The sequence below is a fragment of the Grus americana genome, chromosome 9 (assembly GCF_028858705.1).
Source record: "Grus americana isolate bGruAme1 chromosome 9, bGruAme1.mat, whole genome shotgun sequence".
In the NCBI taxonomy this organism is placed as follows: domain Eukaryota; kingdom Metazoa; phylum Chordata; class Aves; order Gruiformes; family Gruidae; genus Grus; species Grus americana.
In genome coordinates, this window is record NC_072860.1 from 22,031,648 (window position 1) to 22,058,789 (window position 27,142).

The following is a 27,142-nucleotide window of genomic DNA, read 5'->3' on the forward strand; positions in this document are numbered from 1 at the left end:
CCCATTGGCTTTTCGAAGTCTCTTAGTAAATTGATAGATAAAGAGATGTTGCCACATCAAGCTCTGGTGAGAAACGGGTGCATTTTTAACTAGAACCACCAATCCCTGACATTTCGCTTGCTTTCAGCAGGACTCCGTTTGCCTTACTCATCGCTATTAAAAACATCTAAATTAATCCAGCAGGATTTCTGAGAAAACAGTGAATGAGCTGTGATTTTGCAAAGCGGTAGTCTGATTTCTGCCTCCATTCTTCTGGCCAGTAATTGTAACAATAGAAATAATGAACTCAAGTTCCCATATGGTATTTTTAACAAGGAATGAAATGACTGCCAAACTGGAAAAAAATATGGAGACAAGAACAAGATGTGCATACACCCTAGCAAAGTGGAATAATTGCATAGATTAAGTAGGTCAACTACAGGTATAGATTCCTTTTAAGGCGATCCAAAAAGGTATGAAAAGTTGCATGTGAAGGCACGCTCCTAAAGAATTCACAACTGCAAACAGGCCTGTCTTACTCAAATCAAGGGAGGCAAAACTGAAACCACCTACCCTAAGGAGCTTCCACTGGAAAGCCGGTCTTATTTCCCAACTTGCTCGCTGGAAAGCTGCTGTGGAATAACCGGAGTGACGGACGAGCACATGTCGCACAACTACTTCTTCATGGTATTTTTGTCAGGTGATTTGTAAGCAGGAGCCTGGATTGGATAGGAAATTATCTTCTTTATAACCACCGTCTAGTATTTTCCATTAGAAGAAATTGCTATTCAAAACATATGAATACGGCAATTGCAGCCTTCCTTGCATCTTTTTTCTAAAGTGAGCTCTGATGTTTTCTAATAGTATTTAGATTTGCAATGTGATTTTCAATGCAAAGCTAAGCCTGTGTATCCAAAATAAAAAGGTGAAAGGAGGTCAAGAACCACCCTGCTAAACAACAAGCCTTCCATTTAAAAGGAAAAAATCTCCGAGGAAGAAGTTGCTGACAGCTCTTGGGGATCTGGGGATCAGTTTGGTTAGTGGGTTTTGCCGGAGGAAGCAGGAAAAGACATGCACACGTACGCAGACTTCCGCCAGCTGCTAAATGCACACGGAGATTTTTAATTCATAGATGTTTTGGCTCTTCAGGTATCAGGAGTCTTTTAGTCTTGCGAAACTCACATTATTTTCTTAGAAAACAATTTTGAAAGACAAAAGCTACAATTGGAATCCACAAGGCTCAAGCTGGCCATCAGGAGAACTTCACATTTCTGGAAGTGCTGAAACATTAGATAATGAAAAAGTGATGCTAATTTTAAAGAAATTCAAGTTTTTCCCATTAACTACACACATGGCTCAAAAAGAAGGTGCTTCAGCACACGAGTCCAATAAAGCCCCTGGAAATGTCCACAGGAGCACACACAGACCCACAGACCTCCTGCCAGAACCCCAGGGAAAGGTCAGCAGAAGTCCAGACACTGGGACCTTACAAAGAAGGGTTAAATCTGCCATGCGAACCCCAGACACTCGAAGGCGACTGGCCTCAGAAAAGGAAAGACATGAAAAACGCAGAGCTAGAGAAATCCTCTCCCCTACACTACACTCCATCGTAGGCCACCTCCTCTTTGAAGTAAAACTAGAGATAGATCCATCTTTAGCAGACTGCAAATGCGCTCCCCCCTGCCTGCGAGAAGCAGCAAGGAGACATCGCTGTACACGGCGTTTCTTAGACTTCTGTATGGCAACGCTCATAGATAAACTGTTGCACCACACTGGGGTGGGAGTCTCCGTTCACATGAAATCTTGCATCTGCTGGCAATCCTGGCTCAGAGCCCCCAGATGGATTAAGAACATGATCCTACTGATAAGAGTCTGTATAAAATAAAAATGTACAACTTCCCATGGCTGCTAAGTTCTCTACTCCCTTCTCCACCCAAATATCAAAATCTACAGATATTAAGTAACTGTAAACATGCCTACAGATCGTTGCACACATTCTTCTCCTAGGCTGCTTACCCAGGCTGAACTGCAGCACTAGTAGTGCAGGAGGAAAAAGAAAAAAGAAAAAAGAAAAAAAGACTGAAACAAAACAAAGCAAACTACAGAAGAACAACATGTCATTGTAAATTAATAGAGTTTTGGGAGGATCCAGGAAAGTTCCTGAAGTTTCTTCTTCCTCTTTATAATGTCATGCTTCTAATTTACTTCATTTATATTAATAAACACTGGATTACACAACTATTAGTCTAGTTGAGAACTGCACTAAAGCTCAATAAATCTGTCTCTAATTATTATGATTAATGGTCCAAAACAATCAGCTTCTCAAATTAACAACCTAAAGCAACTGGTATAGAATAAAGAATATTTTTCTTGGTAAACAGGGTCTTCAGTCTTTTTAGTTAATGAAATCTTGAGCAGTCCATTCAGTAATACTACATTCTAATTCACCATAACTACCTATTTACATAGATTTGCATTGATTATGCTGCCTCTATGTATTTGAGATGAATTTTTTTAAATTGCACTAAAACTTAGTCTCATGCTTATTTTAATACTCCAGAAATGGATCTTCAAGAGGTGACTACCTTGGCCTTACCACTTCTCGCACTGCTTCCAGAGCATGCACTATATATGGCGGTTTGTATCACTACTCCTATTATTAACCAATTCTTATTTTTAAAGGACAAGTTCTCCATTTAATACGTGATGTTTGTAAAGCAGACTCCTAACACTTCAAAGATTTATTGACAAATTAAGAAATATAACAGCTAAAATACTTATAGGAATTACAGTTCTTGATTAATTCTGTGATTAGTACTCCAATGTCTGTTATTGTACAGTGATTTTTAAAGAATGTTAAAGCAAGCTGATCACACAGCCCCAGTTAATTACATCATCTACAAGTGAGAGAGACTACAAGGAGAGTTTTAGCAATCTGACAAAGGAAGTATCAAATATTTTCAGTTCTAATACCCTCAGATTTGGGGTTCTAGATTTGCAGTTTTACCTTACAATGATTGAAGACAGTTGCAAGGTCTGAGCCAAAGCCAACTCACAAACATGATTAGAACAAAGTAGCTGAAAATAAGATCTTCACTCGTCCTTACCATCCTCAAACTCTAAAAATGCTTCTCCCACCCCTTGGCCGCAAGACATCTAGTAAGGACCACATCTATTACATTGATTTCCAAAGAGGAAGACAATACACTCCCCAAGCATTACGAGACAGTGATATGGGCTAAGAGGAAAAGAAAGCCCTTCAATAACATTCAAATGAATGGCAGTTTCCTTTGCCATCTAAGACACACTGAAAATTTAGTGTCTACTCTTCTAAACAAGGATTGATAGCTCTTGCTCAGTATATCTTCACCAGCAGTCTTTTTTTTTTCTCCAACATCTCTCACCAGTAACGCTTCTCTTTTTTTTTTCCCTTCAACTGAAAACATGAACAGCCCTGCATGGAAAATTAAGCCCTGCAGAACATGAGAAACTTTCCCACAGCTGCAGGGAACCTAAAGGATTGCTCATTAAGAATCAGACTTCAAACTATATTGATATGGTCAACACCACAGGGAAGAAGTATCTGTCTCAAGAGTGGCAAAGACCACTGCTATTTCTGTTTTGTCCTTCCTCATCATGGCCCATTCCTAGGACCACTTGAATATTGTTTTAACAATGTGCTTCTATTGCAAATAACCAGTGTAATAGCCATGGCTTTTATTTCTCTTGCTCTTTTCTTATTGCATTATAATGTGCAACACAGTTGTGGCATCTGGTCTTTATCTAATATAGGTCTCGTTTTTCTATTGGAAGCTTTTTGTGGGCTGTGATACAGGGGGGGCATGTACTTATTCAGCAGATCCTCCTGGACCAGACCCCTGCTGCATTCGTCCATATCATTGTCCCAAGGTAGATGCCACGTATTTCACGGTCCCTGCAGGTCCTGTTTCCCCATTTGTAATAAGTTAAATGCAACAGTCTTTGAATTCAAAGAAGCCTCTCTCTTATATTTTCTTTTCAATCCTGTATCAAAGTCCTACTTTCAAATATGGATTAAAAAGCTAACAGAACCTACAGCATTATTGGTAGAAAACTTGCTTCCACTTGAAGATTCCTCTTATAAATTTCAAATTACATACCCAGTTTAAACAAGTTTGTGTTCAGTACTTCTGTCATCATCCGAGTTAATAACATTCATTCTTCAGTACATGTGAATAACCAAGACAGCAAAGATTAAAAGGGAAAGTCAATAGCTAAAACAACTGGTTTGGCAGCTGCACGGAAGAAACAGGAGTGGCTCAACCACTAAATTCTCACACACCAGTCTGGGAATGCCCTGCAGAGGACTACTTAGGACACACTACTGGCTGGTGTGTGGGAAACCTAAGTACAAGATTGTTTCAACATGAGAGGTACGTTTGAATGCTCTTCAAAGCAATTGTGAAAGCTATGTAAAACCCACTCGATTCTATTTGGAAGGTTATTGGGAAATGGCAAAGTACTTATAGCTGCGTGGTTTTGCGTCTGTTGTCATTGCTTGAAATGCCAGAGCTTGCAACTAACCTGAAAAAATCTCAGAAATACTTTCGATACTTGAAAAACTTACCAAATGCATCCCAGATACTATTTATTGCACTGTGATCACCCCACTGCGTGATGAAACGTGAAGATGAAAAGTGAAAAAAATACTCTTAAGTGAAAGAATTACACTATCTCCCTAACTAGAAAATATAACTACAATGAAAAATGGCACGATATTGTGTTTTGCAGGTTCCTGAGTTGTGGTAGTGGGAAGGGGGTATGGGGAACGTTGCTGCTACTGCTGGAAATCATCTGATATACAATGCTGTCATTAAGCCTCAATATAATTGATGTAAATATTTAACTCTTTTTTGGTTTTTGTTTTTGGGGTTTTTTTTTTTTGACCAATTCATTCTACACAATGCAACTCTAACATCTTTTCTGTGGGGAAAGAGGTAAAAAGGAAATTGCCACTTTTACCTAGATGTAATCTGGCTTACTTTACTCTTTCCAAAACTATGGTTCCCTTCCCTTTCTGTAACAGCAGAACCTGGAAAAACATTTTAATCATTTCTGTGACACTTCAACTAGTCCTTCTACTTATTTTTCCTGAACTAGTAAGAAATTCACATCATACTGAAGAATAAAACCACCTGAATTTCATCTGCTTTCGAGCCTCAACAAGAAATTTCATACAACTCTACCCGTCCGAAGTGACCTTGCGAAGTCTAGAGCCTTACTGATATATTTCTTAGCTCAGACTGAATCGGCAAGAATAGACCCACTCACAGATACCCTGAAGACTAAAAAAGATGTAATTTGTTCCTGCGCACGTACAAGATAAACATAATTTGTGAAAGCATTCATGTGTATAAGATTTCCCAAGGCTTCATGTGACACAAGTTCATAAAACATATTTGTGCCTGATGGTATATATTTTATATCACCACCACACACCTCTCTTCTCTTACCATGAATTTTCATTAAGGGAAGAATGTTTAAACACATAAGGAGAGTTTTAGCAGTAGCTGATTCAGTGAAGGTGATCTTGAGTTAGAAGTATTTTTGCCCCATTAAGACTATTGTACTAATGACATCGTGAAAAGACAGTGATCTCACGTATCACTTTTGGAATGACATTCTTGCTGATGGTGGCTGCTAAAAAATGTCCCAGCAGCTAAATTTCACATTAATTATTCAATCAAGGGGATTTGGAATAGGAGTTTAAAAAAAAAGTTACAAAACCTGAGAAACCCATTTAGATGAATACATTTTAAAGTTATTAATTTAGTAATACCAGAACCCCTTTCTTTTTATTTTGCAATCTTTTGTAAGGAGTTGTCCTTATTTAGGTGTCATGTTAAAAACCATTATCAACAGACAAGGAGATATTATAAAGGCATTGCTGCTGTTAGCACCAGGTTTTGATCCGACTCCTCGGTCTGTAATGCAAAGAATTCAGGGAAAATACAACTTACTCCAAAGACAAAGTCACGCTGGGTTTTAGACCTCTGGGTGAATAGGGAATACACATCCACACTGGATTCCCAAAACCTTCCATATGAAATTCTCACTGATTGTAAAAAGGAAGCCTTAATACAAAAAAGAGATAGCCTATAGGGTTCCCAACCAATACACTCAAATGATGTAATTGCATGTGTCCATGTTTTCTACTGATCACTGAAAAAAGGGCCCATTTTGTTCTCACATCTGGGAGCCAATTAAGCCACATTCAAGACAGTACAAACTGCTGTGACATACAAAATCTAGGACCGACAAAACCTTGAAGACTTTGGAATCCGTTCACACTGAGAAAAGTGAGTGTAAAGTTTCTTTTTAAAAAAAAATAATTCTACTGTTAAATTTATATTATACAACTGTACCATGTGCCCACTGCTGAACAATGAAAACTGACAAATGCTTGGTACTTCTGCAAACTTCATCAATATGGATTTATTTTTAAGAGATTGTCTTCTCATATTATTTCCTACTTTGAACATCATATTCAGTCTTACAGTTTTGAAACACCCATCTTATTGCACCATGGGCATCCCTAAGTCACAAGAAAAGGAAGTAACCCAAAACAGACAAAACCCAAAGGTCTTTCAAATGGACAGGTTTTGCAGTTTTTCATGTAGAGATGCTACTACAAAAATGACAATCTTTAAGATAGAAATTGGTTAGATAAAGGATGCAAGAAATGCAGGATTAAAAGGCCTAGTACAGAATAAGAAATATTATCTTTGGGTACCCTGTTGGTGCTCATCACCTGCATTTTACAAAACCTCATGTCATTCCTCATATGAAGGGAACTGTTTCTTAGAGACATTCATTTTAAGAAGTCTCCCTCAAATAAGACTGCAATCTTGAGAAACTATAGATGAATGTAACGTATTTTAAAAGAATAATATTTTTTTAAAAAAAAACACCTTATAGCATCTAATAGGTTTTTACCTATAAGAAAAAGTTGGTAAACTGAGGTTCACATAGACACAAAACTTGCCTACTTGTAGGCATCTCCCCCTCCCCACACACAACTCTCTCCAGGTTCTCTATTTACAGAAGTAACCTCGTGACTTGAAATTAGATTTGGTGTTCCACCTGGAGCTGTAGGGAAAGATTACGGTACACCTGCAACATAGCTCATAATGCAATTTCTTGCCTAGTTAATGAGGAATAAAAATTGATCAAAAGAGGTAAATCATTCTTATTTTTAAAAGTAAGGCTTCCACAGACTCCTGGTATGATAAAGTAGAAGTCCTGCTGCATCATTATGGCCAGACTTTCTAATCACAGGTCTTCAAAACACTGAATAGGGCACTTAACAGCCCCTTCACCACCACAAATCATGGATTACTGAGATTTTCTGAGAAAAACCTGTTTTCTCTCAGAAAGCACTGGTTCTTAAAAAAAAAATCAAACCAAGAAGTTTCACAGAAATGCATTCTAAAAATCTCATTTTAAGGTTTCATACTCTGGGAAAACTACTCAAGTTTCCCATGTGAGCACTGTAATGCTCGAGCACTTAGCTCTTCAGGTGGGTGCTCTCTCCCTTCACTTTCTGTCATCTTGTGGGAGAAAAAAGGTGGGGAGTGGCAAGGAGCAAGAGGAAAACATTTCCTGAGCATCTCTAATTACAAGCACCACTGTCCTCAAAGAGAGGTTTAATTGGCCTGATTCTTATTTTAGCTTACTCGGTTCACTCATATTTAACAATTACTGAAACACATTACGCTGTTGGTCTTGAAATTATTTTTAGACACCATTAGAAGCCTGGCCTTAGCAAAAATTCTTAATTTAATTTGTCATGAACAGAGTAATGAACACACTCAAAGAAAGGCTCAGCACTGACAAAAACAGAGGAGAAAAGCAAAAGCTCATCAACTCACAGACTAAGAGCCAAAAGCTCATACAAAAGTCCTGACAATGAGGAGATGCTCAGCAAACACCGATCGGGCAGCTCAGATTTGCTGTGTCACTTTTGCACTATTTTAAGGCTACTACGTATCATCAGGTTGGGAAGAAATTGTGAATCTGACCTAATACCGACTGTTTAGTGGTGTATTCCATTCCTTCTAGGCTCCTTCTCTACAACACTAGATAAATCCAAACCAACAGTGCCAAGATGTACTGTAAACCATTTCTAAGAGAAATTATGTAGGCTCTGAAGCATCGGGCATGGCCAGCATGTACCAACCCCAGAGAAGATACTTAAACATATACATAAAAAACCTTCTCCTAAATGCAACAAAGCCAGCCTTCTAAATACAGGTGCAAGTAAGCTATTCTCTAAAAGTTGTGGCTGCTACGGAGAACTAGCTACATACACATAAGCTTTACCTTCATCTGCATAAAGATGATAACTATCGTAATGGCCACAGATGGAAGAATGAGGCAGAAAATAAATATCAGAAAGCACAAAGCTCTACACAGCATCCCAAAATGCTATACTTCACATGAGTTTTAGGAAAACGCTTATTTATAGTAAAAGGCTTGTGTGCTGTAAAGCACTGCTATAATGGACAAGTGGTAGAACTAAATGTTATAATGCTGAAAAATTCTACCAGAGGCAGCCTTTTGGTCTAAGTGGATTCAATACATTAGTAGAAATATTAGGGTTTAGTTTCCTGCTCTCAAATTTAGTACTAAAATCCAGAGGCAGATGGAAAATATGTATATGGGACTGTTAGAAAAAAGTTCTACCTTCACAGTCCTGGAGGTTTGAGGTTTTTTTAATTGAATTTAAAAAAAAAAAAAAAACCCACTCCACTTAAAGCTACAAAGGCATCCTGAATCACTGTAGGAAAAAACATCAAACTTTGCAATATATGACTAAGATTTTTACAAATTACTTACACATGTTACACAATGAAAATATCTATTAAATAAAAAAAAAGATTGCATCATAAGAATTAAAAATTTGGGTTGGAAGGTTCTTTCAAAAAAAGAATTAAAATGAAAATATGAATATCAGAAGAAAAATAAACCCCCAAACTTCTCAGTTCTCAGATATTCGGCTTCCAGTTTTATTTTGAGATAAAGCTCCAGTACAAATTTATAAAAATTGGACATTTATCATTTGTCCAAACATTTATGACATTCAGTGGCAAGGCAGGTTATAATCTAAATCCAGAGCTCCCGTTGCATTTCGCTAATCTTGACTCTCGAATGGCAGAAAAATACTAAAACCTGAATTTGCATAGACTATGTGGAAGTTGGACCAATTTCTTGGTGATGAGTGAATGATCCAAATGCAGTAAATTGGATTCAGGCCTGCATGCAGTTAGACTACGGCTGATCTTATCTCTAGTTTACATCTTAGACTGAGAACTGATGATGTAAGAACATTGCAAAGTTTGTGAAGTGAGGTTTCACTTGATAACACTGATAGGTTTTTTTGAACCTGTAATTTTTCTGCTGCTTTCCCTCTATATCCTTATTGCCAGCTTTTTATTATTATTATTTTGTATTTAATTGTATTGATCAAATCATACAGTGGGTTTTTTCCTTCCATTAATGTTATTTCAGATGCTCCAAAGTGAAAAATAACCCCCCCTGACTTTTCTAAGCCTAGTGGTTGTCTCTTAACATGCGTGAATAAAACAACTGAGAACATTGTTGTATTGTGCATGAAATTCCACTGGAGCTGAACGGGTGAGATTTGTCACCACCATACTTTATTGCGTATAAGGCGGCATTTAGTCTCTCGTTGGATGGAGATCGCTGAAATGACAGCACACGCAAAGTACAGGGGACACATCTCCGCCCCGTACACACGCTTGTCAGTAACGTTAACTGTGTGAACAAAGAGGCTGTATTGGAGGGATGTGTGCTCAAGGAAGAAGGGAGGAGAATGGAAGGGGGGAAAAAGCCAAATCAAAGTGTCAAGGATACAGACAAAATCAGCCCACACAAAGTGCAGTTTAGTTAAGCACGCTGAAAGAAGGTTTGAACTATGAGCAAAGAAATTCTGCTTAAATTCTCCAAAAACTAGAAGAAATATTATACATTATTTATTACATACACAAGACATTTCGCAGGATTAAAAAAAATTATTCGCTTTAGAAAACTCTCAAATTTTGGACAGATTTTTGATCAAACCAGATGAAAACACTTACTTAGCCTTTGTTACCTAGGGATTTTCTGAAAAACTCAAATCAAATCAAAACTTCTAAATGAATTAACAGGCAAAGTTACACGAATTCTAAGCAAGGCAAGAAAAGCCAGAAGCTGCATTATACAACATTACAATTAATCATTAATACAGAGTAACATTTAATATATTTCCTTTGAAGTTTGGCCATATGGGAAAATACTAGTGATAGAAAGCCTCAGGTAATCGCAGCTAGCAGGTGGTTTAGCCCGAGGAGCTGGAATCAGGAAGACCTTTGTATTTTCATTATTATTTCTTTGTAAGAGATCAGAAGACAACATCTTGAGTTAACGCAATGTAACTTCAAAGTACAGGTATGGCCACGCCAAGGAGGAAAAACAGTGCGGAGAACCTCAACGACTGACAGCAGATACAGCAGCACCTGCCAAATGATGAGAGGTTGGAGCCATCGGCCAGGAGAGTGGTATTACAGGAAAGCTCTCAGGAGGCAAAGGCAGTTAAGCCCCAAAACACAAGGTGATTAAACAAACTATTTTCTCACATGAATAATGCTACTTCTCTGTACATGCCTGGAAAATACTCCGAAGTTTTATATCATCCGAAGTGTTTTCTAGAACATTGTGCTGGGTTTGGCTGGGACACAGTTAATTTTCTTCACAGTAGCTGGTATGGGGCTGTGTGTTGGATTTGTGCTGAAAACAGCGTTGATAACCCAGGGATGTTCTCGTTCCTGCTGAGCAGTGCTTACACAGAGCCAAGGCCTCTTCTGCCTCTCACCCCACCCGCGAGTAGCTGGGGGTGCACGAGGAGTTGGGAGGGGACACAGCTGGGACAGCTGACCCCAACTGACCTAAGGGATATTCCATACCGTATGACATCACGCTCAGCATATAAAGCTGGGGAATAAGAAGTGCGGCTGCGTTCAGAGTGATGGTGTTTGTCTTGCCGAGTAACCGTTAGGCGGGATGGAGCCCTGCTGCCCTGGAGATGGCTGAACTCCTGCCTGCCCATGGGAAGGGGTGAACGAATGCCTTCTTTTGCTTTGCTTGTACGTGCGGCTTTTGCTTTATGTATTAAACTCTGTTTATCTCAATCCATGAGTTTTCTCATTTTTACTCTTCTGATTCTCTCCCCCATCCTGCTGTGGCGGGGAGCGAGCGGGCAGCTGCATGGTGCTTAGTTGCCAGCTGGCATTAAACCACAACAAAAATCATGAATGGTTGTGACTAATACATATATTTTAAAGTAATTTTAGAATTTGGGAATTGATTGAAAGACTTATTCTTATAAAATGAGTTAGCAAAGACCACATGACACAAGACACAAAGATTTCTTGACATTTTCGTTGAAAAACATATTTCTGTTCTTCCAGAAGAGTGAGCTACTGCATGAATGACAAAGGAGCTCTCAGCTAATGAGGGAAATGATCTGACTGAATTTCCAAGGAGGCTTTACCATGCCTTATATGAAGTATTTCATTAATATTTATCTCTGTGTCAAAACTCTGACAACCATTGTTATTTCTTCAGCTTCTAGTTACAGAGTAAATTCTTTCAAACAGTACCATGCTTGGGAAAAAAAAATCCCACACAGGCTGTGATGTGTCATAGATTAAAACAAATTATTGTATGTACTTCCGTGTATCATTTTCACATTTAAGGAGAAGTTCTTGTCTTTCTCTGAGAGGAAATTCTCAGAAATTTGATGTTTCTTGATACTCCAGCCAGCTTTCTCTGGCAGCAAAAGTGCAGTCCATCCCCAGCAACAAGTGCACAGTGCACACATCTAAGGGGCAACATCAAGAGGTTAAGTAGAATGTTTAAATATTTCATTCAATTAACTTTTTTCTGCTTGCAGGCATTTCAGCTGTACAGCCACTGAAATTTAGAAACTAATACCAACGCTTATGCAATTTTAATTTGACTGATGTGATGAAAGAAAAAAGTATAATTTATCACGCAACAGATTTACTTTCCTACAGTCGTGTGGTCTATTCTCTTCCCTTCGTCCAAGCACCCTTTGGTTAAGGAGCATTGTAATTCAGGCACTCTACCTGGAGCTGCTGCAGCGATACCTAGTGAAGCACAGTTGCCAGAAGTGGTGCTGCTGGGATTGTGTCAAAAATTGGATCAGAGGTTGAACAGATGCTCTTTTTAATGTCTGTCTTCTGGGGTGCAGTGACCCAGCGGCAGTCAACCACCTTAGATAGTTTTCATGTATGTAACAGCAAAAAAATCCCAAAGGTATGAACAAAAAATGCCACACACAACAAACACCAAAGAGTCAAGAGCCAGATTTCAAATAGCTATTTGCTGTCTGGATTAAAGTTGTCCTTTACAAATTTTTTTCATATTAAAATGGTGGGCCACTGGATACTGCTGACAGTGCTCAGCACAATACAAAACCAAACCAAAAAAGCACAGGAATTTCTGTGGACAGAAGACGACTGGTACATTAGTTCAACCCCTATTGCTAACAACCAGGAAAATGCCTGTCAACCCACCAGAAAGTTTAATATCCAGTTAGTCAATCCTATACAGTTTCTGACAGTTAGAATCATAGAATCTTCAGGTTGGAATAGACCTCCAAGATCATCAAGTCCAACCATCAACCCAACACCACCATGTCTACTAAAGTATGTCCCAAAGTGTCACCTCTACATGTTTTTTGAAAACCTCCAGGGATGGTGACTCCACCACCTCTCTGGGCAGCCGGTTCTAATGCCTGACCACTCTTTCAGTGAAGAAATATAATATATATAGTTCAATGATCTGCAAGTGATGTGGCCTTCATATGAGGAAGTCTGCAGTGGTACTAAGATGTAGTCATGTCTGAGACCCCATGGTGAAATTCAAGAGAAATACCAGGACACTTGCAGGAATAACAGTTGACAGGTAATCTTTAAAAATAAATCCAGATTTCATTCAAAGAACAACACATCTGAAATATATGCAAAAAATTTCAACAACTAATTTTACAAGACAAACAAGCACAATACCAATGACAGAAGAGAACAAAAACCTGAACGACTTCTATAGCATATGATCCGCAGAGAGCATCTGAAACACTTCAGGATTCCTCTGCAAGTGGATTACCAATTACTGTTTCGTGAAGTTCCCTACTAGTTCTACTATCAAGCTCTTCTTTTGCTTCTTTGTATTCTTCTTCTACTCTTTCTAGTAGAGGTAGCTATCTATCTACATATAGCTAACACACACAAAATCACAAAAGCGCTACAGTAGGTCAACAATGCTTTTTCCTCACGCTGCGTATAAAGGCAGAGCCCCTTTTATTCGCAATGGCATTACAAAGCAATCCTGCATTTAGTTACTCTCTTACCAGTACTTTTGTCATTATAACTTCAGACATGCTGGCTGATGCTATCGGCTTTAAAGATCCTGTTCCCCAGGTTGTCTGTGTGCAGTTTATAAATATGCTTTGGATTATATTGATTTACTAATTGACCAAAACACTGGATTATACACTCTGCTGGACAGTTTACACATTAAACAAAGTAATTGATAAAGAGAGGGTGCTCATTGGGCTGATTTTTCTAGGATTTGATCTTTTCTAGGAACGTACATCATTTCAAGTCAGTCCTTAACAGCACAAAGAAATAACATGAAAGAAACGAAACAGGGGAAAACAGCCTTTTGAAATCGTTATTTGCTACTGGAGGAAGGTTGGCAGAAGCAGCAGCAGGAGTAGGGACGTGACTGGCAATGGAGACCTGATCAATGCTTGCTATCGTGTAATCAATGCAGATTCATTAGGTAACACCTTCGGCAACCTAACAGAGGTGCCCTGCAGTGTTCCCCAGGAAACTGGGAAGCAAGCACCCTATCTATCAAATCCTTGGAAAGAGCAGTTTATCTTCCATCCCATTGAATATACATCTGTTATTAATCAATAGCTGTTAGAATTTGTGTCCCTTCTCCTCCCATTTTTACAAGAGCTGGCAACGTTCCTGTGACTGAAATAACCCAATTAATCTTCCAAATAGAAAGACAATTTTTTTCTTTTTTTTTTTTGACAGGCAGATGTTTGACAATTGATCTGAACAGCCTGAGGATACTAAGATGGAGCAAATACAAAATAAAAAAGCACATACAATATCATAATACAGCGATGTAAATAGTTCATTGCTCCACCTGCTGTTGGGCTCTTTTTCCTCTACAAATCACATATTCTCTATTGCTAATGCTCAACTCAAAAACATACACCTATAGACACCCTCATCACATAAATCCATTTTATTAAAAAGTCTGGACTAAAAATGTACCAATTTGAAGGCAAGTCAGGAGACAGAACACTGATTTACCTCTTAAGTCTCTTTGCATTGGGACCTAAAAGTATAAAATGCAAATCAGCAAGGATTACCACACAGGCTTACGCGCATCTTTGAAGATCTGTATTGCCCAGAAAATAATAAAAAAATAATAAAAATCTATGCTACTACGCAGCCATTTCTTAGCTGGATGAGTATTTAAACAACAAATTGCTATTCCTGCCAGAAGGCCATATTCAAATTATTCCTATACATTTTGTAGGGGAAAACCTAAAGCAGTCTGACTTTGCTTTTCCTCTAAGCCCTTTCAATTCTCTTTTGCAGCACGTGGGTTCACCTCACCAACATATAATTGTGTGCCGCAAGGCAGGCATTTGCTGAGCACGCAGCCCCGCTGTACATCAGCACAGCAACGCTGTTCGATGTAAGTTTTCCCCTGTAACTTGGTCCAAAGCACCGCAGCAGAAAGAGGGAAAGAACGCGTGTCACCAGGCAAGTACTCCTCCCACCTGGTACACACCGTGCCACCTAACTCAGGATGCACCCATCCTCTGCAGCACCCAATTATCATCTTTAAGCACTCTCAGAGATCAAACACATTAAATTTCTGTAGTCAAAGGTGCAGGTTTAGGTGAACAACAGTAGTAACTCCGATAGTCAAATTACATGTTCCACTGTGGCTAATGAAGTCTGCATTTCATTAATCTTTTCGGTAGGCCACCTCTAACCAAATGTTTGATTAGAAAGGAGCTGTGCTTCAGGTTGTGGTATGAAGGCATTAATATAAATAGATGATGTACTGTAAGATGTACTGTAAAACTGCTTATGAATATAATGGCTCAGCTGCTGACAGCTGTGTTAAATGGTGGCAGGTCAAAAGGGCTTCTCTGAATTTTCAGCAGTAAAAATAAGAGGATATCCTGAATTTAATACAGTATTTTAGCATTTTAAATAATGATATATCCTTTTATACTAAATTTTTTCTCCTTTAAATTATCTTCCATAGTAATTTTTCATTAAAAATACTATTTGTACAATTGTATTGATAGTTTACTAAGTGTATGTGCTAGATATCCTAATAGTTAATACTCCACACATCAAATTGTTCGGGCCTCTATTATCAACCAAATCCTCTCTGAACTTGGTACGTACCCCTCAATATCAGCAATATACTGACATTAACACAAGCAGCACCACTGTTCCATCTTAAAGCTGTCAAACCATCCCTTAGGCCTTGCAGTCCTATTCTGCTCTACATTTAGCTCTATGTTTTTAGCTTTTCAGCTATGATTCAGAGGTATGAGAACAGTTGTAAAATCCCAGGACTATACACAAATAAAAGCCCCGTAAGACAGTAGGTTCATGACCCTTAGATCTACGTTATCTCAGCTTTTAGCCTTTTAGTCATCGGTTTGATTCTAATCTCAACTCCACACTCCATGTATTTGCATCGCAAATCTTCGACAGATGCCCACCATAATATTCAGTCCACAAAAGCTAATTCTCAAACACTCACCTCTTGTGCTCACAGCACGCATTAACCCAAATCAGCTTCAGATTCTTGGCTCCAAATTTATTAAGTATGGTAAACAAGACAGCTAACCTCTATTTTCAAACACTTACAGCTTTTGGACAATGATTTCAGGTATGTCAGTTATTATAAGCACAAGTTATCTGGCTATTTTTAAATATGTCTAGCAATATGTCTCTGACTTATTATACTAGTCTTGTAAATAAATCAATACTACCAAATTATTCCCATTTTCTGATTATTCAAGGGAATCCATTGTACTTACTAATATCACTCCAGAAACAGAATATGCCCTTCCTTTTAATGCCTGTGAACCTCCTTATGAAAAGAGGAGTTTATGCACTTTAATCTAAAACTGACTAGCAGCCAATTCAGACATCAAGAACATCCCTTTTACAGTACATTATGTTCAAACATAAATTCAATTTCTCCCATGCTTCACCCTTCAAAAACACTGTGGCTCCATCCAAAATAGTAATTTTGTTAGAAAAATATGACTTTTATAGTTAAGTATGAAATGACACAGTTACTGTTAAATCCTCTGAAATCCTGCGTACCTCCATATTATAAAGCACTTCCTACTCTAGTATTGCATTTTTAATTAAAACAACCACACAATATACCATACTGCTTTTCTATACGTTTGTACAGAATGAAAACTTCACTTTCTCATTCCAACAAAGTAATACACATAAGAAGCACGTTTAAGTGGCATTTGCAATAATCAACCAGATGAATGCCCTAGAGAAAGTGTACATTTATCTCTTCAGCAAAACCCCTTATAAATATAATCATTGTTATGAGTTTCAGGAAGAAGGGTAATATGGGGGGTTTTTCTCCAGAATTTGTTCCATTTGTTGGCAACACAAACTGTCTCTTGAATTTGTTTTTCCCATTTGTCAAAACCAGCCATGATTCTCGTTGTGGTTTAAATCCACAAGTACTTCTCTAAATTCTCTTAAAATTGATATCTTTTCCATTGCCACTGATTATCATGTCTCTGGCTAACGGTCTGTTTGTTTTTCTTTTCTTACTGTCTACAAAAAAAAAAATCTGCCTGATTCAAAGAACCTCAAGGAAGTTCACAAGTTATGACCTTGTACAAGGGAAAAAACAAACCACACAGACAGCCAACACTTTCCTGCAGTCTAAGGAACCACGTACAACATGGAGGGATACCTACCTCTGCCACTCCTCCTCTTCTCTTTGCTGTCACTGCCCCTCGCCATCAGGCATGGCAACACCTTCCCTTTCCATCCATCCTACATCCACATATTTTTACATTTATCACCACAGTATAAGATCATTCTGCCACACTTTCAGGGGCAGTAGGTTCGCTTCACCTGTCTTGTCTTTGATCCAGTAAGGTACTGAAATACCAATAAAGTAGATGAAAAACAGAATATTGATTTTAGCTATCATCTCTAAACCTGATGTTGGGTCAACTTCTCCACTTCTCCCACTGACAGATCACAGACTTTACTATAAGAATGGCAAGAAAAAAGGAAATCCTCATTTGAGTTCTACCTTTTAGGTCTGACTCTTTTGAATAAAATTTGTCATCTACAGAGAGGGGGTTTTTTAAATATGTAAAATCATACATTCTGTTTAATAGGCCAAAAGTATGTTTTCTGGATAGGCTCCAAAGGCATTTCAGATTGACAGCCATTAACAGTCTGGATCTTCCTCTTAGAGGCCAATAACAAGAACATTTTTCCAATAAAGCTTTGGAGATTGTTCTTCAGAGAAATACTCACTGTTCATCCAAAAGACGGTAGAAATTATGAAGGTGTGAACATTTGCCATGAACTGACAGGATTTATCCTCTCAAGAGACCTTGCTGAAATTGTAGAATAATTAAAGGCTCATGGCTTTTGATTAAGAGATCTCCGGAAGGAAACTGAGGCATTCTTAACAGAAAAAGAACTGCGGTAAGAAAAGTAGGGACTGAAAAGAAAGCAAACCATTGCTGTTAAAGGAGGTCTACAGAGGAGAAATCAATGTTCTCACTGGGAGAAGAGGAATGTCATGAAAGTGAATTCTCCAGATAAATGTCGTCTTTTAAAAGACAAAGCAAACCATAATATATTTATAAAGATCCATATTTTATGAATACGTTTATCTCCCCACTCTGATAATGCTGTTTGGAAGTGCACGCCACAAAGCACAGAGATATGGGAAGTGCAATTTTGAACAGTACATAAGCATTTACCACCTAAAATAACAAAACATGAGTCGCAGGAAACTGAGTTTTGTTTCTTTAGCTGCCTGTATTTATAACATAGTGCCCTAAGTCCTACCCTCTGTGGGAGAGCTCTCAGCATCTCCTCTTCTCACTTTTAGAAAAGTGAGGATTAAAATTGATGGGGCTGCATGAGGCCCCACACTAATAACTTATTCCTTCTTATATATGGTCTCAGATCTCGCTGTAAAAAGCAATTCTGATTGCAACTAGCTTGAAGAAACAAGAAAAGTTAGTTAGGTGAAGTGGAAACCACCATGGGAATGGATGCAAGCAATGTCAGACCAACGTAATTGTCGCTTTTACAAAATCTTTAGAGGATCCCATAACGGTCCAAGTCTGAACACAGGTGGCTGGATTTGAAAGTGTCTCCCAAAATGAGATTCTGGTAATCACTGAGCTAAGAGGAAGGGAATGGAGGAGATTTCTGAGCTGGGACAAATCGATTTCTTTCATATGGACAGTCTATACTTAAAGACCAAATAATTCTGTATGAAATGTTACGTGCCTAATTCTAAAATATATTTCTTCCTTTCTATGGAGATGCACTCTGCAGAATATTTTAGATCCTATGTACAGACCAACAAACCCAAACCCCACGTAGTTTTGTCTGTGCTTCATTCCCCAATTTAAAGTTTATTTTTATTTATTCTTAATTCCTGAATTCATTAGGCAGATTCAACAAGTTTAGTGTCTTACCAAGTCTTATTAGTGAAGGTCATTTTGCACTATTAAATACAAAACCTAGTAGTCAAAGTCTTCACATGCTTAAAAAGTTACTCACTAAAATTAGTGAATAACAGCAATTGTGGGTGTTTCCTAGAAAAAAATAAAAACCCTTGAAAAATTAAAAACTGCCTTTATCTTTGCAACTGCAATTCCAAGCTGTAACAAACTGAACCAAATTCTACAATTGGTTACTCATGACTGATTGGAAAGCCCATATTGAAGAACTATTGAATAAAGATGCTGTGTGTTCCAGCTGGGCTAAATCTAATCCAAAATAGGAGCAGCTCTACTGGTACCAACTGGCCCCACTGTCAGGAATATCGACAGTTCCTGAGAAGTTCAGAGCACGACTCTCACGCAAAAGTTGTTTCACGTGACGAGCCATGGGGCTGCGTTTGGTGCAGGAGCTACAGCTTGTTCAAAACCTGTAGTGGTGGGAGGAAACAAGTCAGCTGGCACTTCCAGCACTTGCGTGTCTGAGTTGCCCTCAAATCAATCTGTGTGACCTTCAATGTACATAGTCTTGACAAAACTGCTTGCAGAGCTCCCTCTGTACCTCTGTTCTCCCAAGCAGGCGGCCGTATGCTTCATGCCCAGAGGGAAGGTGTTTGAACATGCCTTATAGTAGACACAGTTCACAACACTTGGGTGTTTCCCCCTGCCCCCCAATTACAGATAACGATAATGAATTTTATTTTCATAAAGGAGATGAACGATATGAAGCCTTGCCTCCGCATTTCAAATTACGCTGACCCCATAACCTCTCTGCTCCTGTCTTATGCAGAAACTGCTAATCCTGCTACAACGTGCTGAGCTCAGACTATTTTGCAGTTTGGACAACTAACCACAAGAGACTGGGATGAAAAAAGGCCTCATCCCTGTACTAATTATCTACTTATGAATGGTTGGTTCTTTGCATTCAGCAAACCTTAAATTACTGCAGTTTACTTGCTTATTGAGACACCTTATGTTCAATTTGTGGAAGTCAAGGCAGATATGTCAAGGATAGAAAACAAAGATCTGTTTTAAGCCCAGAGATGGACGCTCTGAAATACAGGTACACAAAAATCACTGAGTTCTAGACATACATACCTGGACTTTTTGACTTTCTTCTGGAAAATAATCCCTGCTTTGAACAGCAATGAAGCCAATCATTTTTATTGTTAAAGGATTTGGAACCATTAAGGCATTTGCTATTCTTACTGCTCTTATTTTTAGTCTTTAGCTTCTGGTGTGCCAGAAGAAATTCAATCATCTCCTCCTCCTAGACAAAATTATATCTACCTCTCTGTAGATGTGGGCCAGATTTTGACTGGAGTCCCAAGCCATCACTCTTGAAGCTAATCACATTAACAGCATCAGGCTTTCGTCTTGTAAAATTTATGTTTCAGACCTTATCAAAACATGTCCTGCTGGTCACCAGTAGTTGGCAGAGAGCTAGCTGATTATGTCCAGAAAGCAGCTGACAATAACACCCAGGCTTCACCTACCTAAAGCTGTCAAAGCATGAGGTTAAGCAAAGGCAATTGTATATGCACTCAGCTACTGTATGTTCTCAGAGGAGTATTGGATGTATGGGGGTGGGAGGCACTCAGCCCCCTCTCTCCAGGGTACCAAGTCTGTATCTCATTTTTAGGAGTGCACTCAATCAAGAACCACCTCCAGTATAAGATGAAAATGAGAACTGTCCCCTCAGATGCAGGACACGCCAGTGCTTACACAGCCAGGTATGACAAGGATGCGGGGTCCCATCCTTTGGAGCAGGATCGCTCAGCTCGTCTTTCTCCAGATCTATCCTGGGAGCCACAAACTAGTCGCTAGAGGCAGAAGATAAGACCAGCACATTGAACACAGGAGGCAAACAAACTCAATCTATCACTCTAGACAAAACAACAGCAGGCAGTTTTCATGCTCACGCACCATCTGGACTCGTCCCTGCTCGCAGGCCCTTAGCAGACCCACCACCGCCGCAGCTGACCTCCGCTTCCCAGGGAGAGGCGACAGCATCTGCTGGAGTACCAGCTTTACAGAGAGCTCGGCACGACCATTCCTCCTCCACGTTCCTTGGCTTCGCCAGCAGGTCTGAAGAGGTTAATTTCTGCAGCTTAAGGGCAGCTCTAACCTACGTATTGTCAATTTACAGATGTTTTGCTCACCTAATTTGTTCCACTATTCACAAAAACATGCAGTTGCCTTAGCAACTACTACATTACATTTTATCTCCAAGCTGCAGAGCTTTCTCTTTTCTAAAAACAAACCCCACAAGCCTACTGATACTGCATGTAATCTTTGATATTAGTTCTAGCCATTTCAGGAAAAACAAAAATAGGCACAAGTGTAATGAAAATAACAGTCTTTTTTCTAAATTCTATTTAAGTTTTGCATTTATGAACAGATTTTCTTTGTAGATTTGTTTTTATTTCACTCTTTTGTATGTTTGTTATTCTTCCATGGGTTACAATTTGCATAACGGAAATTAAGAGGACAAGGAGGAAGACTGGGTTTGATATAAGGAGCCAGGCTGGAATCTGGGTAGAAGATATATTAGAGAATGTACATCTCAAAAGAAACAAAACAACTCAGGAATCAAGGAAATATCTGAAAATTGCTGCAAGAAGAAACCAATGCCTTTAGGCCACTGATTTCAAAGTGTCCTTGCTCAATGGACACCTAGAATGAAAACATATCAGTTTTTAAATGGTAAATCAACAGAATGCAAGTTTCTCTAAAGTGAGAGACATCATCTTCTATGAAGATATCTAGAAAAAAGAATTATACTTGGAAAATAGTCTCAGTTGGTTATGTACCAGCATTGCTGCTAGGTGCAACTGCTTCCTGCGCTACGTCAGGATTTGCATTCAATTGAAATAAATGTGTTTTGAAAGGCATGTTGGCATCATATAATGTGAAATGACACGGAGACTTGTAAACAAACGTTGAGTAACCTGGTTTCTTCACACTGGCTGCTATGTGATGTACCAGCCTCAGATCTAGACGTGGCTTCCACGTCTTGAAATGTTCACGTGTTGCTACCTAATGCTGCATTGTACAGGGCGGATGGGAGGGAAAAGAACAGTATCTTCTTCAAAAGGAATACATTCTGGGACTTTTTTTTGTTTTGTTTTACTTAAATCAACAGAAAATTACAGATTAGTATTTTCACAGAGCTGTGAAAAAACTATGAACATATTTAGGGACTGACTACGGTTAATGAACTTGTTGAGTCTTCTGATTTCAGCAAGTAACTGATTTAGATCCATAGATTAGTGCTCAGATTCAATTTCTAATAAATTATTTTAACTACCTTTGAAATTAGGAATGATCTTAAATACTGTCTTGAGTTAATACTTTAATGAAATAATTTCTGCAAAGGTCTTGTACAACATCTGTGTTATATCCTTTTATAGCTGTGACATAATGTTTGATTTTCAGCTACCTGCTCTACAATGGCCATTTGTGCATACTTGAATACACTAGAGAATCTAGGTTCTGCTTTTTGCAAAATTTAGGCACCTTTCAAAGGCTAATTTTCCCATTAAAGGTGACTAAAATAAAAAGCAGCTGGACAGAGAATTTTTCTGGTCTTTCTTTTTAACAGGAAGTTAAATCTTTAATCAAAAAAGCACAGCATCTTTTAAAAGCAATAAAACTTTGTAGGAAGCCGTCAAAGTGCAATCCAAACTTAAAATTTTAATTGCAGTTAATTAAAGTGTTGGTAGGGAAGTAATCAGCTATTAGTAATTCATCTGCCCGCAAATGCAACTGAGGATGCGTCTGGGCACTTAAGTTCTAACTCGGTGGGTTTCCAGTTTATTGACCCATGAAGTTTTTACTCCTGCCAGTTCAGACTCCTGTACAGCGAGCGTAGGCCAGCTGACACAAGTTTCGTGTTCCTTCGTTACCCTCATGGATCCTTAGAAGAGTTCACTGACTCTTTGAGTCTGTGGCCGCCAGGTTGAAAACACCTCTGCTAGCTTTCAGCCACTGCCGCATCCCTACTTATATTCCTTTCTACTTTCTCCCCTATAAGCACCTATCTGTCTGAAGCTCAGCAGGATGCTGCTTTGAACCTCTTTTTTCTATACTGCTAAAGAAAGTCACTGAAGCTGACCAGTAATAATTACCTCCACAGTTCAGCATGTAGGTCTTTCTGTAGCCCTCGAACTATTTCTGAAACCACAGCTACACTTGAACGATGGGTTATAAATATTGGGGTTTTTAACAGCTAAGACTGTGACTGACTGTGACCTTTCCATCTTAAATACATGCCTGCCTGTACCCACTGTCCTATTCTGTCCTTGCACACCACAATTGGCTCTGATCATAGATTTTAGAGGAAGAAACAAAATTCCTGTCCGCTGGTGTCTCTTACAAATTGTGTAATACAGTTTCTATCATTATCCATTAACTCACCCTGTGACCGCATACAATGCTCTATGCCTACCACCGATGTGAAATAAATAACTATATAAAGCAATAATACAGCTTTGACAAATAATCCTTTACTTGCCTCCCTTTCAACAAGGGAGATGCAGAATGAAACATATACAGTTACTTGGTTACTCTCTATATTAACATTTATTTAGCTTACTGAAAAATTTCATGTAGTTAAAAGGTATTAGGAAACCATGGTAATGGCAATACAGCACTAAAATGCATCAGTACTTCTTGTTACAGCCTTTCTCTTACACCGCCTAGCAGACGGAGCAAACCTCCCCTCCTCAACCTTTCCAAAACAGTGCTACAGCTTTGATTAGCACTCTTAAAAATGCTACCATATTCGAGTTCAGTAATGGAAGAGTTTCAGTGTTGTGGGAAAAGATTCACAATGCATGTGACAACTTGTCTAGGTTGCACACAGATACGACTAACGCATATAAAATGACTTACGGGAAAATGATATGAATTAATATACTATTGTAATTTATGCCACTCATTTCCTTTGCATAATGCTGTACCATACCATCCATTAAAATTCATAAAAACAATTCATTGCTTTTTTAAGTTCTACATATTTATGAGCACTCATTTGAAATGAAAATTGTTTTCTTATTGACACATTCCTCCACCTTGACAAAAAAGGCAAAATTTTGAGCACTAAAGGCTAATGACTTCAATATTTTTTGCTGATATTAATCATACTTGGAATGCTACAAAAGTGAAGAGACATTTACCCAAATCCAAAATACAGCAATCAAATAATTAAGACACCTAATCCAAAGCCAATAAATGATATTCCAAGCAGGAAACGTGGTGATGTAATTGTAACTGGTTTAGCACCTTTGCCTATAAAGAATATTTGAACAGCAAAATAAAAATTAATGGCAGCCCCAGCTGTTATCATAAACAGAAACAGTAATTCCATTTTAAAAGAAAGCAGATTCTTAGGTTCAGAATGCACGTAGCATTTTCTGTAATATCCACATTCGCTTTATTTAGAGCAAGCAACTTTCTTGACACTACTGTATATGAGATATGCCCATTTAATGAAGAATCAGAAAGCAACTTAAAATGCCTGAACGTCACAAACCACTATGACATTTCAACAGACTGGTAAACATCGAGACAAAAAACTCCCCACGACCTTGCAAAATAAACACAAAATAAACAAAAGTTTCAACAGAAATCATGATTCTCCATCTTCACATGGAAAGACATGAAAGGCACAGGAGCACCCTGACAGGGTAAATTACTTGCATTCATATTTACATTTATCTGATTATATCCAGCGTGATTCCTGGGTGTGTAGGGTATGTCTTTCCTGTTCTTCATTACATGAATGCAACAAGAGGAGATGGATGCTGGGAATGTAGTTTTGAAGACAGCATGCCAACGCTCAACCCTTTTTTCCAGGTAGCCAGGATGAAGAGGGGGAAAAAAAAAAAAGGAAGAGAGGAGGCACCAACAACCACTTGAAATATGAAATCAGTACTTTTATAAAAGTGTTTTAAAGAACAGAATAGCTAATTTCTCATCAACTCCTTGAATGGAAACAGCAAGTTTGGCCGGCTCTCAAGATTTTAAACCACCACTGGCGCTCATTACCATTCCCCTCCAGCATCAGCTAGACAGAGCCTGGTAATCACAATAATTCAGAAAAACCAGTCAAAAAAAACAACCCACCAAACCGCAAAACAAACTATCTCCCTTGCTCACCGTGCAGCAAAACACAGCAATCTGCAGGCCCCTGCCGTGTTTTCCCACGGGCAATATGCTCACACTCCTTTCAAGCCCATCAGGCTCCCAAGAGCATTACTGTAGGAGTGCTGGGCACCGACCCGACACTGCGCTTCAGCCAGCCGGGAACAAGCCACGAAGCCAGTCCCCACATTTCTCCAATGGGTTTCTTCTTCTCCACCCATTAGTTTGTACCACGCACACCTGATTCTGCTTTATTCTAAATAAATACTTATTCAGGAAGAAAGGTCACCAAGGCAAGGATTGCTTCCTATTACAGTAGCACGTGGGTTTTAGGCAGACTCAGCATATAATTTAAGTAAGGGTTCTAAAACATGCTATTCTATAAATACAGGTGGCCAAAGTTTTCAAAATAAAGCATATGATAAAACTTACCGCAAGTTTGATAAAATACTGATATTTCCACTCCCAAAATTCCTACAGCACTTTGAAGCTTCCCCAACCATTATGGAGCTAGTAAAAACCTGACAATAGCAAAAGTAAATAACGTTTGTTCATTTTACTGGCTTCGAGTAAACACATATATTGTCAGATTGAGTCTGAAATTTTAATCTCTGATCAATACCTTTAAAAAGTTGTCTACGTAAGAAATAGTTTAATGCCAAATAGCAAAACAAGTATTTAAAGGTGATTCTTAGACAAAGTTATTACTATGATTGTCAGCAGAATAAATCTTTATTTTCAGAGTGATTGTGCATATTTCCTTTTACTTCAAGAAAAAAAAAAAGGATCATTAACATTTCAATTGAAGTAAATTAGACCAATTTCTACACTGAAGGGCCTGCAAAGCAGGAAACATGATCTAGCATCAAGCAAACTGGCAAATCAAGTCTGTTATCAGCACCTCCTGAATAAAACTCTGTGTAATGTTGTGTACCCAGCACACAATGCATTTCTCAAGAGAGGAACAGCCCATAATGACCTTTGAACAGTCAAATAGGCATTAGAATAGGAACAGTCTAGAGAGGCTGGAGTTTGGGGTAACTTTGCATCCAAAACATGTAGGTCAGCACTGACTACATTTTAGGAGTCTTAATAGATTCCTGCATTGTTAAAGTAATATAAAATGGTTCGCTGTTTTTCTGAAGCTGTAATAATCTTGAATCTGATCAAAAATACAACTCAAGGAAAAAAATTGGTGAAGGGTGAAAAAAGTCACAAGCATGCAACAAGCTGGAAGGCAGAGGACTGCTGGATTCTGCACGGACCTGTTGGAACACGGTTTTGGGGTCTTACTGCACTGATGAATTACTAACATGACAACAGATCACCGACATCCCAGTTAGGATCCAGGTGTGCCACTTCAGGCTCCAGGTTTAGAAAAAAAATCCTTTAGACCACGTAGCTGTCGCTCCTACAGACGCGTGTCACTCGGCTGCGGTTCAGTGTAGCGTCACCGCTTTCCTATATGGTACCCCATCAGCTCTGAGCTGTAGCTGCACATTGAGTCCCTATGGTATCATTTCTTCGATGGACACTTAAAAAAGTGTCTTGGGTATCTTGTCTCTTAACAGAAAGAGAGGAAAAAAAAATATTTTGCCCTGGCAAAGGACTATAAAATACTGATTTTTTTGTTATTTTTGCTGTTACGATCTTCCCATTTCTAATTTACACTTTTATTACTGCATCAAAGCAAAATACGCAGGATAGAAGTTGTATGCCAACTGGAGCCAGGTTCGTAACGGCTCATGCTCCAGAGCCCTAAGGAGTGTTTAACGCTTTCCTAATGCAGGCAGTGTACAATAATCATTTTTATAATCAGGTTATGAAGCTTCTGGCTCCTCCTTGACAAAGCCCCCTCTCTCTAACACCGCGCACAGCCAACTCGGTTCAAAAGTTAGAAAAGAAACATCCCCAATACATAAGTTTAATAAATATATTTCAAATTTCAAACAGTGTTGAGGGTCTGCTACTAACAAATGCAAAAAAAATATAATTAAAACTTCAAGAGTAAGATTGCAATATGCTTTCCTATTTTTTATGCCTTGATATTGCCAATAGCAAAATTAAACTGTAAGACACATGACAAGCTAAGGCTTT

The 27,142-nt window shown here is 38.6% G+C and overlaps 1 protein-coding gene across 9 annotated transcripts in view; it reads right to left on the reverse strand.

The window, feature by feature from the left end:
* Positions 1 to 27,142, reverse strand: part of NAALADL2 (N-acetylated alpha-linked acidic dipeptidase like 2) — a 491,555-nt gene that overhangs the window by 333,735 nt on the left and 130,678 nt on the right. For 2 of the 9 annotated variants that reach the window (XM_054835390.1, XM_054835394.1), the window contains one exon: positions 553 to 698. The exons of 6 other annotated variants lie outside the window; for them this stretch is intronic. The gene's annotated coding sequence lies outside the window, so the exon portion shown is untranslated. Of the gene's footprint in view, positions 1 to 552; positions 699 to 25,477; positions 25,567 to 27,142 lie in introns of all 9 variants that reach the window. One more of the 9 variants, XM_054835391.1, reaches the window with a different exon arrangement.